The following is a 15,966-nucleotide window of genomic DNA, read 5'->3' on the forward strand; positions in this document are numbered from 1 at the left end:
TCAGGCATTACCAACATGACTGGTTCAGCACTAGGGACCTGAGCTGGTGCAGGGGCAGCAGCGATGCCCAGCTCTTCCTCCCCAGCACTGATGCCAGGGAGTTGTGTGCTGTCCCTGGTCAGTAAATGCAGCCTTTCTTAGCTTCTCGGGGAAAATTCACCCATGTGGTCCAGATGCCTGATTTCTTTATGTGCCTTTGAGGAATTATTTTAGTTCTTTAAAAATCCACAGGCCAAAGATGAAGTTTTGTGGTTGCTTTGTTAATTGCATCTGCCTTCAGGAGCTTTTATTCTCAAAGCTCTGAGCACTTTGATATAATAGCAAAAATATGGTTTAAGGGGAGCATGTAAAACAAGATGCTGGTTTTGTACTAGCTGATACAGGGTGGTTTTATGTCCCGACACAAGTGGCTGCTGTGGTGTGATCAGGGGCTGTCCCAGGACTGCCCTGGCTTCAGAGGGGAGGTTGTGGGGAAGCGCTCCTGCTCCTGACAGCTTCCCTTCGAAATGATGGGCTCCCTGCTAAAGACAGGGCAGGAGGGACTGACTCTCTTCTGAGTTGATTTTATTGTTTTCTCTCTCCCCTTCTATTTATTTATTTTTTCTTCTAACTCCTTTCCTCTGGATACATTTTAGAGTACCACAAACTCACCTGGATCTCCATTTACCACCATACTCCCATTTACCCGTTCCTTTTCCAGCCTTTCCCACTCATCACCCTTTACCTATCCTCTCCTTTCTTCCCACCGCTGCCAGAGCCCTTCTTCCACCCTGTTTGGCTCCACTGGCCTTCATAACTCTTTGCAAGGAAGAAAGCTCAAGCGAAAATCATCTCCCAGCTTTCTTCCCACAGCCTGCACCCAGAAACGCTTCCCTTACCTGCTGCAGAGCCTGGAGATCCGCGCCAGTGGTGGCTAGAAGGACCAACAGCACATACCTGCCAATTGCTGCTCTATTTATGTGCCTCTAACCTGACTTAATTACCCAGAAGTTATTACCTGCTCTGTGCCTGCTCCCCAGCTGCTTGAAACCAGTGCTCTGCTGGACATCAAGGTCAGGGCACACCTTGGGGCTGGAGAGGTCCAGCCCCATGCCAGGCTCGGGGCAGCTCAGGGCCCCTTACTGGGTTCTGGCCAATTTTTGGGGCTGGGGCTCTCCCTGCCCAGTGTCAGCAGGCAACAGCAGACTTGCTGGAGTTTTGGCAGATCAGAGGAATGAGCCTGGCTGTGGGTGTTTCATACACATACCCGGCGTAACCTTCTCCTTCTGCATTGATTCCTCGTGACTGGAGGTATTTTTCTATTTGTAGATGGGAGAGGTTAATAATTAACCTGATGGCCTTGATGAAGGAGCTGTTTGCAACGAGTGAACCATAATCACTAGATTAAATCTGAATACATTTCTCCGTTCCCTTGGCAAGCATTTCATGCTGATTTGGGTCTCTGACTTAACAAAGCGTACAAAAGAGGATGGAAGAGTAAATGCCTTTGCTGATGTACAGTTCTAATAATGTAGTTGTGGGGATCCAGTCCGGGATTTTTTCAAATGAATAATTTTCAGAAGCACCCATCTGACTGAAATTTCAAATAACTTCTTTGATTAGTATCTCGAGAGACAGATGATTCTAGTAAATATTTTGTTGGTTAGTATAAAGATAGCACAAGTGTTCCCGGTGATATCGCTCATGGCCACACAACAAATGCAACCTAAAGAAGAAGGAAAACAATGCTGGCTATTCCATAACTTCCAAAAGATGAAAGCACATAACATAATATGTTCTTGCCTGTTATGCTGCACTACAGCAAATACAGCAAAATACTGCGACTGGAGTCAACTGCGTTGCTTCCGTGCTGCCCCTCGCGTCGGGGTGTCTGTCTGGTTTCACACAGGAAGACGACATGGGGATCAAAGAGATTTGACCTGGAAAGAAATGAAATTGGCAATAATAGGAGTGGTAGGGGACTTGTATAGCTTGCTTACACTTTGCTTTGTGCCAGGTAACTCATACATTTATTTCTCTCAGGTCTCCTCTATTTATCATGTCAGCATGTGCCCCTTTAAACCAGTTGGATTTTTTTCCTGTTTGAATATCTCCAGTCCAACAAAACTGGAACTGTTACTGGGTGTTGGTTGAAAATATTATTCGAGGATATTTTGACTTTTTCATTGTTTAAAAACAATTTTTTAATTTACTTAACTTTTCAGATTACAGTTTTAGAACTTGAATTAGATCTTTAGTTGGAAAATAATGACAAAGAAGATAACTACTGAAAATAAAATGAAATCATTTAATATGACTCGGATTAAATGATTAGATTGTTCAAATGTTTTTCATGCTCCCACCCCTTTATTTTCAGATCATTAAATTCCTATTCATTTCACACTTCCCTTAGAAAAGGAAACACTCTGAAATCTTGCATAAAGACAGAATGAAAGAAGAATTTGCTTCCTAGGTTATTCCACTGATGTGAGCAGAGAAATCAAACATTTCACTGTGCTAAAGTAACATTGCAACATTTCCCTCAGTTTCAGAGGGAGACAATTATGGCTTCAGACACCAAAACATTTTTGCCTGTTTTTAATGTTATTTTCTTTGTTAATAAAGGAGTTTCTGATGGTACCCCTTTCTAATTCATTTGGATGCCACTCTGTATTGCTACTAACAATTTTACTTTCAGACATACACACACACACAACATATAATATTCTCATTTAGTAGATTCAGAGGATATATGGAAAAAGAAATCTCAAGTGAAAAGAGATGAACTTACATTGCCATCTCTCTCTGTTATGTAAGCAGACCACAGAAAATGATTTGGGGTTGCATCCCATGCATTAAATGGACAAACCCATTGGACTGGTAGGTCCTTAATGTTAGCAGTCCTTCCGATGCAACCTCGAGCTGAGGAGTGCAGCTGACGACAGCCTGTTGGAAATGCAGGTGGGCCCCTGCATTGTGCTGAGTGCTGGTTGGGGTGGAGAATGGCTGTGCCTGAGAAAGGCATTCAGAAGGCTATTAAAATATAATGTGTTTTGAAATTGCTCAGCAAAAAGTGTTCTGAATTAAAAAAAAAAAAAAAAGACTTGAAAGTGCTATTATTTATTTATTTTTCGCTTTCTAGTTTTCTAAGTCTTTTGTAATGATTTATGTGATGATTTCCAAGATGTAAATTTTACCATTCAGTTTCGGTTCTCTTTGCTCTTCTAGGGTTGTGTTAGGTTCTCTTTGCTGTCCTGCAGCTCTGTTAGACTTTGCTGAGGATTTGTGTCTCCTGATGAGCAGATCCTGCTCCAGCAGCCCCTCAACCTGCTGGCATTGTGCTCACTCCACTGGGGCTGTAGGAGACAGAGGTGAGAGGAGCCCCCAGGAAAAAGCCACATCTGAAGAGGGGGAAATTACTGTTGAGCAAAAAGTTCAAATTTCAAGCTCTTATCTATTTTGTATGGACTAAAACTAACCCATTTTCATATTTTTTCCAATTTACTTGCAACAGTTTAAGGTAATTTCTTTGAAATTAACACATACAACTTAAAGAATACCAGCATTATCTAATTAAGAAAGATACTTATAATAATGAACATTTCAGAAATATTTTAATTAAATATCCTTACAACCCTTAGAAAATAGAACACTTTCAATGCATTTTTTTAATGTAAAAAATTATTCAAAATAAGAGGACAAATTCTGATGAGAAAAACGTCAGGCAGAGACTTTCAGTCATATTTTTTTTTTCTTGTTTGAAGGGAGAAAATATAATGATAGATAGCCTTGTGGTAAAATGTAGTACTAGTAAGAGCATTTCCTGGCGACCAGCAGAAAATAGTCATGAGACATGCACTTAAAAAGCTTAAAACTTTAGCATGGAACTTTTAAAGCACAATAAATAGAGCCAGCATCATGCCTAAAATTTGCCTTGCATAAATTTTATAAACATTGATTTGGATGAATTGTCTGAGAAGGTGCCTGCATTCTTTCCCTTATATGAAGGAAGTATATTTCGGGCAGTGCTTTGGAAAATACAGCCTTTTGCACAGTACTGGTTGTCAGAATTTCCTGGGATTTAAACCTGACTTTTTCACTAAACTGGCTTAGTTTTCTGCATCCACATTTGGAGGTCTGAACTCAGAGGTATTTTGCACAGACTAAACTCACCTTTACCAAGTGACACAAGGAAACAAATGCAGGTGCTAGCCTAATTCCTGCAGGACAACACATACTGTCCTGCTGTTTTTTTGAGGGTCCTGTGGAAGCTCTTTACCAGACATCTAGTGTGATTCCACTTGTGTTCTTTACTCCGTACCATTGTAAAATGCCAGTTAATTTTTTAAAATATATTCAATAAGTTCCTGAAGTTAGCTTCCATCCCTCTAAGTGGCATTTTCATATGCCTGCCACAGGACATCAGTTCCTGCCTGCTGATTCTTGCTGCCTTTCAGCAGGAGCAGGTTCCTTCTTCCTCCTTCCATGACTTTTATGCATGCTCTCTTTCCCTCAAATAACATAGGATAACATAAATGGTGGGAAGGTGATTTGTTCTGAAATGGCAATTTTTATTCTCTGGGCAGCACCAGGTCCTGTCTCCACCCCAGCTGCTCTGGTGCAGGCAGACTTTTCAGCGTTGGTCCTGACTAGGCCCTTGCATGGGTTTGCTGGGCCCTCGAAGCTCACAGGCTGCAGGTGGGTGATGCTTATTTGAAGCTGGATGGGGAGAGCCACAGGGAATATATCAGTTGAGACATTTTCAAGGCTGGGCTAAAAAGGTGTCCAAATCCTTTGGACAGTTGTGGTGTGCTTGCTGCTTGAAATAGTGCTCCTCGAGCCCTGCCAAGCATCTGTCCTTCTCATACCAAAAAAACTATTTTCAGCAATTTATTTGATTTTGTGGTATTTACTCAGCTCTAACATGCAACCGTGCATATCTCCTGCACCTAACTGAAGCAAAGAGCCAGTTGTGTGATAAGAGCAAATAGAATATAAACTCAAGTTATCAGTCTTAGCATTCTGGAAAAAAAATACACCATTGAGGGGCCAGACTGTCACTCTTTACACAGGGTGTAAACCAGGGTGGAGGCGGCAGAGTGGTGCTGAGCCCCACGCTCTGCAGCACGCCTGGGCTTATGCTGCGCCACCAAGGCAATGAAAGAAAGGCTTTGCATGCCACAGGCGGCAATCAATGGAGCGTTCAATATTTCAGTCACTTTCTTTTTCAAAATGACTGGTGATCTCTTCCCATCCCTGTGTGCTTGCAGTGCTCAAAATTAAATACAGGGAACGGTCACCAGTAACAGCCCCTGGGGTCTGCAGCAGCCGAGCGTTTGTGGAGAGGGGTGGGATGGGTGGGGTGGCTGAGGGCTTTGGCACATATTTTATGGCTTTCCCCTGCTCACGGCCAATAGATAATCATTTCTGAGCACTACTTCCCTATGTGCTATCTTTTAAAACAGATCAGCAGCTGCAGGTAGTGGGCAGCTGCGGAAGTGGTGCCCCAGAACCGCAGTGACAAACCTGGGGGTGCTGGGCCGAGGAGGAAGGGGGGCTGTCACTTTGGAGAAGCTCTTTCTGGGCTCTGATGGGACAATTTAATTTCTGAGGCCAAATGCCTCATTTATTATGAAGGGCTCCCTTATTTTGTGTGCGTTTTTTCCCACTCAGCAGGCTACAACTGGTGAAATTTGGCATCTTCTTGCTATGCTGCTGCTTCTGATAGCAGCAAATAAACATTTTGTTGGATCCATAACTCCTGAACAAACTGGTTGTTTCAACTACAGTTAGTCAAAATGAACCTTTTACTTTTATTCTTTAAGGAAAATAAAGCAATTATATGTAATGCTGCAGAGAAACTTTCTCAGTCTTGAAGTTGTCTCAGGCAGATACGAGCTCCAGCCTGCAGCCTGGAGTGATGCACGGTTACAGCGTGGCTTGTGGCTTGTGCATGCAGTTCATGGAAATGCTGTGCAAAGAATATAAACTAATGAATTGGTCTCACAGCGTGTGGCCTGCTCACCACAGACAGATCTGGGTTAGCTGCTGCAAACAGCCATTGAGCCCTTGAGTTGCTCAGCAAGGCTGACAGAAGGGACACTGAGGGTCTCAGGTCCTCAAGTGCTGCCCAAATTTCCTCCCTGTGTAACCTTCCTGGATAACAGGGGCTACAGCAGGAGCAGATGCTGGAATTTCAGTGCAAGCCCTGATTTTATTCATTCTACAGCCAAAATGAGGCCATGAAGGCTGCCAAGAGGCATGCTTTTTTTGGTTTGACACACAGAGAATGCATTTTTAATGCTATAAGTGCTGTTCTCCACCATTGGACTCCCCAGTGATGGATAACTGCAGTCAGAGCCTTGCAGTAAAACATTTGCTTTCAAAGAGGATAGACAAAAATACAACAAACAGCATTTTTCATTAAAACAGAAAAATATTCCCTTTAATAGGCCGCTCTTTGACTTTTCTCCAATCTGAGCTGACAAGCAGTAATTCTGCCTTGTGAGGCTAGAAAAGAATAATTTTCTAATCAAAACCACACTGCAGGACAAGTTGTGTGTCTGGGCATGGACACCAGCCTTCAGCTAGAGCTGAGGAATGTTTGGTAGAAAATAAGATCATATTTTTTTCTGTTATCTTGGTCATCCCATGGACTACCTGCTGATTATAAAAGAGAGTTATTAAATGTTTGGGCTTCATGAATCTGAGTTCTGAGCTGGGCAGGATAAGGTGAGCAGCTACTTCACTCTTGATACATCTTAAAGCATGGAGGATGCTTGCAAGCAATTGGACAAAGAATCTCTTTCTGGAGACAGAGAGGTGTTTTAATATGGCAAGGTATTTTCGGGTGAGAAATACAGAGGTACGAGTCCTCTTGAGTTTCAGTTTCAGATTCTCAATGCAAATTTATCACTTCTTCCCATGTGGGAGCATGGTTACATATCTGCATTCAAGACAGGAGGCCCTATCTTAGAGCATCTGTACACTTCAAGTGCTTGAAATTCTCCCATCAAGCAAAAGCCAGTTGGTAGCTCCCCCCATTTCCTGCTTAGCAGAAGAAGTGTTCCCTCCCATAGGGGCATATTAGCAGGGAAGAGGCTGTGCACATAGGAAAGAAAATTTGGAGTCACTCAGAGACAAATGTTGATCTATTACAGCTGAATAAATCCACAGTGATATAATTTATTCCCTGGGATATGCATTAGATTTATCCTGGCGTACATGAGACCACAAACTTCTGCACGCATGGCACTCCAGCTGATTAACACAATGTGATTCTGATACAATTCCAGACTACCTTAAGACTGTCTGATGTTTCCCTTAGAAAACCCTTTTTTTTCAGTTGCTTATCTCTTTGCTGAACCTCAACCGTTTTGATAGAGTTTTTTTTTCTATCTGGATACATGCCTCAGGCAAATCTACAAACTTTTAAAGTGTCAGTCAGAACAGTTCGGTGTGAGAGAACATGAGAAACAGAAAGTTGTGTTTCCCACTTGAAAATGTATGGCTGTTTTGGGGAGAAGCTCCAAAGCTGCTGAGCTTTGGGGCAGAGTTGGCTGACCCTTCTGTGCAGAGGGACAGTGGGACACAAGGCAGAGCGGCATGTGAGCAGGCATTGCGAATACATCATGAACACACATTATTTAACAGAAAAGTTACATGCAAGTGGGGAACAAAGCTGGGGATGGGAGCTGAGAGCCCAGCATCTTCCATTCCCAGACCCACTGGCCATGAAGGTGTCCAATGTTAAGCATTTATTATGGAACAATAACAAGGAGAAGATTAAATTGGATTATTATTATTATTATTATTATTATTATTATTATTATTATTATTATTATTATTATTATTATTATTATTATTATTTTGTAATAAGTGGAAACCACGGTGTCAGAAGGGGAAGATGCTGCTAATCACTGGTTTCCATGCATGAGTTTGGGTTAATTCCAGCAATGCCATCCAGGAAACAAAGTCAGCAGAAGCCTTTCCTATTAAAACTGTCACAGCTTGATAGGACTCATTCGACAAAACTAAAAGGGAAACAGCCACCTCGAGCTTCTGTTCACTGTGAGGCAAGAGATGGGGGGGAGGCAGGAGGGGGTTTTGCAAATCTGAAAGCGAGAGGAGTTGCTAGTCCACCCGTGACATGGAGCCAGCAGCAAAGATCAACACTGGTGAGTTGGTGCCTGGGGCTGCGATACACAAACCTAACTCAGGAACGCCTCCTTGCACAGAAGGCTGGGGGAATTCACACCAGTTTTGTCTCACACCAAGAACACACAGAACACATCAAATTGTGTTCCCAACCCACTGTGTAGAGGGTTTCTGGAGTCTAGCTTCAGGCATCATCTCTGCCTGCTTTGAAGCAGGGATTGCCTGCAGCAACTCTGCAGAACTAAGTTTTCTCGCAAAATGTTGTACATTTAAAATTATCTGTGATATTAGAAAAAAAAAAATCTTTGTGTTTCTAGTTTCTCTGAGTGGGAGTTTTGCTGTACAAGATGGCCTGAAATGAAAATGAGCTGCATTGCATCTCCATAGTCCAGCTACATGTGGCCTTTTTGTAATATTGAAATGAGTGTGGAGTGAGGGAGAATTGTTTAAATTAATTTTAGTCTGAATTTGTCAGAACAAATCAAAAAATGGATCAAGGTACAGTTTTCATTTTCTGGAGCATTTCAGAACAGAAACCTGAGCCGTTCTGTCTTCAGCTCCTAAAAGTATTTATTTTATTTTACGGATATCCTCATTTTCTTCATGGCCAATTTCTCCAGAATTTGAAGCTTTCTGCAGAGAAGAAAGCCTGGAGGATCTCCTGCACTGCCACACGTCACAGGGTGACCTCACGTTATGGCTGGACCACCCCATACATGGTTTATTCTTTAGATGTTTTTAATTTAGATATTTTTTTCTCCTTGCATAGCCAGAGATGTCTTCAGTCTCAGGGGCTGCTCTGCCTGTGTTGGCACACGAGGCTGTCGGTGGGGCTGCGTGCATTGGGCAGAACCAGCAGGCTCCGGATGGTCAGCACGGTACCTCGCAGCCAAATCAAATCACAATTAGAAAAAAAGCTACGTGAGTGATTTTGAGAGTAATAAGATAATGTTTCTGTACCACGAGGGACCTGGGATGGGAAAAGCAATCACCTTTGGATAAGCTGTTCAGCCATTTAATGTTCTTAGCATCTCAGAAATCCCCTGTAATGGTTCCGCAGCACTGCCCCACCTGTGAAGCAGACACCCATAATGTCATCGCTTCACCCCTCCTCATGCTGTGGCCAGTTAAACACTGTCTTCTCTCAGTAATAAAGCTGAAGTGCATTTTACTGTGTTCAGTTAGATTGCTCTCTGAATGAGATGGAATAATTTCTGTTCAATGTCAGGCTCTGGTGAAGGAAGAAATGAACACGGAAAGCAAGTACCCCCTTGAAGTACTTATTCCAAAATCAAAATTTATTAGTGCATGCTGCTTGTCTGTTTTTTACCAGTGTTTTGTGCAGTCATGGTGAATTACATATGAATTGCCCTGGCTCCATTGGCTTTTATAGCACTGCACTTACAACTGGTGCCTGATGCTGAAACGATTAGAAATTAATAACATTTAAATACAGACATGAACACTGAGATCTGGCAAAACTGAATTTTTTGCTGGAGCCCATTAATGTTGGCTCACTACTTCGTTTCTTGTCACTTTTCACCTATTTTCCTAACCAAGGGAAGGCTGTGGAGAGCTCCCTTCATTGCCAATCCACCCCCACAGGCAGTGTTATCTTCCCTTCTATGTTGTGTTACCCATCATCTGCGTTTTTTCTCTCTTAGCCTTCCAACAGCACTACACAGCGTGTGGGTGCAAATGAAGAGAAGGTGTCAGCTTTGGGCACTGGGGACCAGCTCTGCTATGTGCGTGCACGAGCCACTTCAGTTCCCTTTCTCCCCAGGTATTTTGCTTCTGCCCTGGCCCAGGAGATGCTCAGAGGCAATACCAGACTGCCAGAGACAGAGCAGTAAATGCCAGTGGTGGGGTTTCATCCTGCAGGGTGCATGGCTGCCTGTCTAGCGCCCATCAGTGTTCACTGCCTTGCCTCCAGCACGCAGCACTCTCTCTGCACTTGCTCTCCAGGTGAAGGTAGCAGGAAGGGCTGTGCTTGTTCTCAGTTACCACAAAGGAATTCCATGGGCAAGGCTTCAATCACAATTTCAACCCATGGTTTTACTTTATTTATGGTTTTGCAAGCCCCCTTTTTTAAACATTTCCAACGTGATATTGTATGCATCTTTTATTTTAGTTTGAATTATTTTTCACTGTGTTTTCACTGTGTTTATGATCTGTTATTCAAATAGCGATGTCCATAACCCTTCAGTGCCTTTTCAGAAATGAAGAAAAACAAGTTCTCTTCCAGTCAGATGCTTGTTGTTTGTTTACTTCCTCAAAAATGGCTGTTTGCAGATTTGAGATATAAATCTTCTCATAGCATATGCAGACTATGGTAAACATCTAAAAAAAAAGGCAAGCAGCTTGTGGTTGAGAACAAGCAAAAAAAAAACAAACAAAAAAACAAAAAACAAATTTCATATTTAGCATCCTGTCATCTGTAACATGCTTCTGCCCTTTGAGCACATTGTGATCTATTGTAGGGGCTGAGTACGGCATTGGCTGGGTGCTGGGGTAATCACAGTGGGGAAAATTTCTCCGTGGGATGGTCCAGCACCTCTGATCTGAGGTGTATTTAACACTGGCTGCTCAGGTGGGGCCAGAACTTGATTTGTTTCCACCGTGCTCTCTTTTCAAGGCTTTCCTTCAGCATGCTGACAGCCCATGAGGCAGGCTTGTCTGATGAATGACTGTCTTCAGACGGGACCGAGAGTTTGAGAAGCTAAATAGGATGTCTGCTGGAAAATGTACTCCACAAAAGCAGCCATTTGTCTCCTGAACAATCTGGTGTTTGCAGTGAAGTCCACTTTGTCCCGGAAGGCAGAGTAAAAGAGAAGAAAGGTTGAATAATGCACAAGAAGTATCCTTTCACACATGTAGGCATATGATGGGGCTCATGTTGTGTGCTTAAGAGAACAGCAATGTATAGTGAAGGCATTTGGAAGGAAGTGGATTGAGACAAAAAATTAGCTTCATTTTCAAAAATAGGTCACGGACAGTGCATCTTTACTGTATCACAGAGAGAAATTAGAAAGCAGCCTGAACCCCAAGGAGACCAAGACTGGAATGTGTGACTCACAGGAACTCAAACACACACCCAAGAGGTAGAAAGCAAGCTCAATACTCCATCATCCTCTCCAGGCAGGAATGAGTCAGGCAAACTGACATTTGATGATGCTCGTTCCAGGGACGGACTGGGAGATGTGCAGTGGGCGCAGAGCAGGCAGCATGCAAGCTCCACTGGTCTGCAGAGCATCAGATCCCAGCCCGGGGCTGCCTGCCAAGGGGAGCGGTGGGGAGGTGGCTGAGGGAAGAGATCTGGCTGCTTCAACACACATGGAGATCTCATTAGGAGGGCTGGGATAAAATCCTCATCCATACATAGCTCTGTTTGCCCTGCTACCGTGCAATTTGCTCCATCCTGCAAAAATAAAGACCATTCTTGTGTTGTCCTCTTGCTTGATCCGTGCTTGCTTCACTCCAGACCTTTAGGCACCAACTGTAGAGCTGACTTACCTCTGCAGTGGAGGTTTCCAGCAGGAGATCAGCTATACACACTGAGCCCAGAGCCCCACTGCCAGCAGCCTGCCAGAGATGCAGGAAACCAGAGCCTCTCACCCTGCCCGGTGCTGCACAAAGGAGGCTGGGGGTGGGTTTCTTATTCAAGTGCAGCAACTATTATACGTGTTGTTTATGAAGGACTACAAAAGGGGAGGCTACTTTGGGAAAATGAAAGGTTAGATGCCCGTGTGAGCACACAGAGCAGCATGTCCACGTGCGTGCTCTGAGCAGGATGTGAGGAGGTCTGTGCGTGGGATGTGCTTGCTCTTCCTCTGCCTCCCTGCTGAGCATTCCCAAGCAGCTGCAACAAGGCTCCCAGCAGGCTGGGCACTGCTCAGCATGCACCAGGACCAGGTCAAAAGGAGGTCTTCAGGCTAAGAGAGTCAGACCCATGGCTTTCTAGAAAGGTTAAGATGTATTCCCTGCTTGGAGGAATACATATATAATAATGGGCAAAGCCTTTCAGCATCCAGCACAGTGGGGAGTGTGCCCCTCTCCCTGGCTGTGTTAGACCTCCCATGCTATGTCAGGGTGGAGAGAGGTCTGCAAGGGCTGCAGGTGAAACAAAACCCTCTGCTCCAGTTCCATTTGCTCCTGGGGGTCAGTGCTACCCATCTGCAGCATGGGGACATCCAGCCTCACCCTGAGGGGAGCATCTTGCTCTTTGTCATCTCCAGAGGTGTGAGGTCAGAGCAGAATCACAGTTGTGCTAATGCTGGACCGCAGAGAACTCTTGTTAATGTGAAGCAAATGCTTTTAGCCTAACTCCTTTCAAAATTTTCCCCAGTATCAAAGCCCTTTTAAAGCAAAGGTTTTCTTTTCTTCTCCTTTTTTTTTTTTTTTTTTTTTTTTTTTTTTTTTCTCCTCTCTTTTTAAGTGATTCAAAGAGAATATGCTACATTATGTAACTCCTGCTATTTTTTCAGATAGTAAAAGCCATCAGCAAAAGATATGCTACTGTCAGTGCTGGATAGAGGTGGCTTTAAATTAGGTGATGCAGCTTATGCCCTGGGTCTGGAGGTCAATATGGCATCCAAATCCAGGCTATCGCAGGTGATAGATGCTCTCTATCTATCCCCAGCTCCCTAGTGCTGTAGGAGCTGAGGCATTTTCTGCTCCTTCCACATCTGTCCCTTCCTTATGCCAAGGTGCCCTCTGTTAAGGATGCATTAAACACATCTGGACAGGCAAAGGGTGCTCTCAGAAGTCAATATTTTTTCTCTTATATACACAAAGCACACATATGAAGCATTGTTTTTTATGCATGCTGCCCAGGTTATTGGAAATTTTTATGAGATTTCAGGCTTGATTCTGGATGAAGAAATTCTCCTCCCACAGATAAAATGATTTGGTTCTAAAAGCACAAATTCTTATTTGGTGTGAACGTTCCTCTGAAATAGAAGAGGGGATTATAAAGCCTTTTGTCTTATAAAATGAAGCTCTTCCACAAAAAGAAAAAAGAGCATTAATTCATTCAAAAGCCTTGGGATTGTTTTTTAAGAATGTCATGGAAAGCAGACGGATTACATGCAACAAAATGCAAAATACCTGAAATATGAGCGTTTTTTGAATGTTCCTGAAAATTTAGAGTAGGGCTGGTTTGGTGAGATTTTCAGTTGGAAGGTGATATTTCCCAAGTGATGTTTTCACAGGACATTTTCTGACCTGCTCATGTGTCAGGGTAGCTATATGTCCAGAGTGCCAGTTCAAAGCTATCTCAAGCAAAACTACAACCTCCATGAATTTAAACGCCTATCTGAAAATAAAGAGCCCAAATGGGAAAATAAAAGAAAGAAAAATTTGCTGCTTCGGAGAAGTTAAGATTAAAACAAGTTTATCACCTTAGATAATATCTCGGTTATCTATATGTCACATACCAAAATTGGGCTATTCTAGAAGTAACCTGAAAGCTTTCTAGTGCCAGTTTATTTCAATCCCTTCTTGAATAACAGCGTTTCTCCAGTTCAGCTCCTTTTGCTTACGTTACCCAAATGCATTCAGGTTTGTCTGTCAGATGTAGAAGGGGCTGCAGAATTTGCTAAGACCACTTTTGTTTTTATATCCCTCAAGTTCACTTCTTCCTCGGGCAGCTCCTCCTCCGCTGTGCACACACGCAGCTTCCCTCCCTGCTGCTTTCCCCACAACTTCCAATGCCCTTATTTTCCTTTACCACAAGGCAGCTCTACCGTGGTGCTCTGTGTACTAATGGGGGTACATTGCCATGGCGTGCATCCCTGGAAATCACCGCTGTAAGACGGAGCTGCCAGAGAGCATCACTTCCTCTCCAGGGCTTGAACAATTGCTGACAAACTCCAGGACCCATGCGGCAGACCTGCTTGGTGTGCGTGCATCCCTGACCTCAGTCACACACGGTCATCTTCCATTACATTAATGGCCAGGCTTTGCGTTAATCACGTCAGCAAACCCATGTTGCAACTGAAGCAGCACGCTTGCTTCACTGCTTGGTTTAGCTAGGACAAAGGTTGACATCTGGCTTCATCCCTATCACTTCTGATTTCTCTTTACCAATGATTCCAAGGTGGATTAAAATATTGTGGAGGGCTCAGCTTGGATCTAATGACAAAAAAGGTCATTAAAATCCGGGCAAGCTGCAGCCCTTTCAGGGCTGTTAATTTCCAATAAATAAATAAAAAACAATTGCAGTTATTCCTAAGTGTACCAAGTGTGATTTTGACCATTTTAACTGAATGATCACATATTCAAAATATATTTTTTCTCGGAACTCAGATCATCTTGATAACAAATTTATTGTAATGTACCTTTTTATTGTCCTTTTCAGCACAGTTTTCTAAGGAACTGTCTAAAGATTTATCCTTTTATCCAACAGCTCTTTGCAGCCCCTTTTGGTCTGAAACAACAGTCTTTTTACAAAGTACATCATTCAGTGCAAACTATCTTGGGGCAATATGGGAAAAAAATATCCTGTATCTATTGAATTTGAAGGAGAATTTGAGGCAGAAGGCAATTAACTGCTCATCCTGAAATTCAGCCAGCAGAATGGGAGAAATCCTCCCTACTAACTGTTGGATCTTTACTCAACAACAAGAGCCAGATCTCTGCTTTTCTGTTTTGCTCGTACAATGAAACCTAACACAGCCTGACATGATGATGTAGTACGTGATTGTCACTGGTTTAAGCAGGGAGCTAACAGCAGACATTTTATGGTTTCTAAACTGCAGCTACGTGAATTTTCTTTCAAGGTCTGGTATCCATGACAGATCTGGCAGGATGTTGCTTAAAGTATGCTAATACAATGAAATCGGAGCCTGTTGGGAGGCATGCATGGATGTGTGGGTTTGTAATCAAATAGTGACGGCTGCCAATAGCCAGTGATGGCAATGATGGCCATAACGTAGCTGGACTGACAGTGTAGGAACAAGTCCTGTGATTTTGCACATACAAATTAATGCTAAGCTGCATCCTAGTAACTTTTGTGAAATTGCTTTGATGAATATATTATTTTTCCACTAAATAAAATGACATATAATCCTTTGTCTGCAGTTCCCTAGTTCTTCCCATGAAGTCTTTCAGGATGCCATTTCTCAGAAAGTTCTCCTTCTAAATCAATATGCAAATGAAATCATGAATTAATATGCCAACACACTTCTTGGGATGGGCGGTTTTCAGGGAATTAGCATTCCCATAACATAGGAGCCATCATGTAGAAAGATGCTACTCCATGACCTTTTTGCATCTGCTACGTGTTCCCCAGCAGCACGCTTCCGACAGAGCCACAAGATTGCCATTAATGTCAATTACCCTGGTCTACCTAATCCCCAGGCACTGGTATGCAGACTCAAGACATATTTGCCATACAAAACTGCCCAGATATTAAAGAGTGATCTTGCTCATGTTTATTTATCTCACCTCGTATCAGCAGCTGTGGTGCTGTTTACAAAGAAAGGTAGCATAACTGCTGGCAGCGGCTGTGTTAATAACCACACTGCCCTGTGCAGAATATTGCTGTCGGATTTCAATATTGCAACACACACTGATTTTGTACATTTTATTTTTAAGGCAAGGTGCAGCCAATAATTCAAGAATTAAATATTTCTGCTGCAGAAGAACCATCTGGCGGGGGCCTCCCTGTGTTGGTGCTGGTGGAGATGGCTGGTGGTGTGGTCAGGGCACTGAGGGTCATAGGGCAGGGAATCACCGTGCTGCTCTGCAGCCTCCCTGTGTCTCAACTGTACAGATTTGCAGCTGCCCATCACTGTGTGCTTGCCTAGGGGTCTAGACTGTGGCAGACCC

The 15,966-nt window shown here is 43.2% G+C and overlaps 1 protein-coding gene across 1 annotated transcript in view; it reads right to left on the reverse strand.

Annotated features, from left to right (window-relative positions):
- Nucleotides 1-967, reverse strand: part of SFXN1 (sideroflexin 1) — a 43,479-nt gene extending 42,512 nt beyond the window's left edge. Inside the window, exon 1 of the mRNA XM_038186239.2 lies at nt 879-967. The gene's annotated coding sequence lies outside the window, so the exon portion shown is untranslated. The remainder of the gene's footprint in view (nt 1-878) is intronic.
- Between the last annotated feature and the right edge of the window lie 14,999 nt (nt 968-15,966).

Source organism: Anas platyrhynchos, chromosome 14 (genome assembly GCF_047663525.1).
Source record: "Anas platyrhynchos isolate ZD024472 breed Pekin duck chromosome 14, IASCAAS_PekinDuck_T2T, whole genome shotgun sequence".
NCBI classification, from domain to species: domain Eukaryota; kingdom Metazoa; phylum Chordata; class Aves; order Anseriformes; family Anatidae; genus Anas; species Anas platyrhynchos.